This window comes from Diospyros lotus, chromosome 11 (genome assembly GCF_014633365.1).
Source record: "Diospyros lotus cultivar Yz01 chromosome 11, ASM1463336v1, whole genome shotgun sequence".
NCBI lineage: Eukaryota > Viridiplantae > Streptophyta > Magnoliopsida > Ericales > Ebenaceae > Diospyros > Diospyros lotus.
The window spans coordinates 18,513,020-18,514,636 of NC_068348.1; positions in this window are offsets into that span (position 1 = coordinate 18,513,020).

The following is a 1,617-nucleotide window of genomic DNA, read 5'->3' on the forward strand; positions in this document are numbered from 1 at the left end:
ATATGCGATGCATGCATTGAATTTGAGGACACACTAGTAGAATCTGGCATAACACCTATACACACATGCACACAAGTACATATACTGACACATACATCATCATCACACTATAATACCATTATAGCCCACGTGATAACAATGTTGAAATATACTATCCGTATCTCTCATGGCCTTGCCATGCCAAACCTCACAGTACCATGATTTTTTCCTGCTATGAGTTACCAGGGAATCTACTAGATAGTCCTCTAATAGTAATGCAAATGATACCCTACTTAATGCACAAATCATAACCATTTATCAATTCATGCGGTGCCTAAAATACATCATCTCATTCAATATTTCACATTCTCAAGACAAGAAATCAGTTAGGGTATCTTTCTACTTATGTCTCTCTCAGTAGAACGAAAATATTTCATACAATTTAGAAACATTCAAAAGTGTTTTTCTATGATTCGCATATAAAAATCATATACAAATTATGCATGGAACAATATATATATATATGTGTGTGTGTGTGTGTGTGCATAAGATAAGGTAACTATAACATATCATGTCTACTCGCCTGGCAAATGATAACTCAAGTCCGAGTCTAGGAAGAAGATCGAACAAAATCTTGGGAATCCAAGCCTACAATAAATAGAATGGGGTGGTCATATTTGGGTAATACAAGTAACAACGTAATAAAAATTATCAAAAATCCTAACCATTGCCTAACACTTTGAATCAGTTATTTTATACCTTGACCCGCATAATATTCGAATTTGGCGCCATGAAATTCGTCAAGCTTAGCCATCGACTACGTCATCATGCCTCGCCTTGCATGCTACACGTAAGTGTATAGTGGAACTACATGCCCACTTATAGGCTCCTATAAAATAATATATATATTTCTATATTCACCCATAAACTAGTTTTCTATGAATATAGATAATAATATTTTTAAAGTTTCTCTTTTTCAAAATACATATATATTTATAACTCAATTGGTAAATTTTTAAAAACATAATAATTAATTAATTAGTGATTTAATAAATGGCTTAAAAGAAATAATTTACAATGTGCTAACTTCATAATAAAATGAATCCATCAGAAATCAGGATTCGAAATAAACCCAAGTCATCATCATAAGTTAGCCTAGAATGCACTCGGGGTCAGTCTTTCTCGGCCTTGAGTCATCTAATAGGGCTTCGTTCTTAGAACTCTGATAAATAAAGTGACTTGCCAGTCATATCATCAATTCCAAGAGACTTAAAAGAGAAACCAAATTGGACTGATGTCAATATCCTGAGTATGACCAACCTAACCAAGTCATCCTAGGTCCACGGACAAGCGACTAGAAGGGAAAACAAGTCGACTGGGCCAGCCCAAGGGCTACCACAACTGGGTCAAACCATGCCCAATACATTGGGCCATTCTATAACCCAATCGGGCCCCGCCATCCTAGGCTAAACCTTACTCGACCTGCCCAACTCCAAAAGCCCTCTTTTTCTTTTCTTTTATTTCCTTTTCTTCTTTTTTTCTCTTTCTTTCTTTTCTTCTCTTCTCTTATTTTTTTCTTTCTTTTCTTTCTTCTCAACAATCTACTGCTGCCGCCAACCAGGGAAACATGGTCGACAA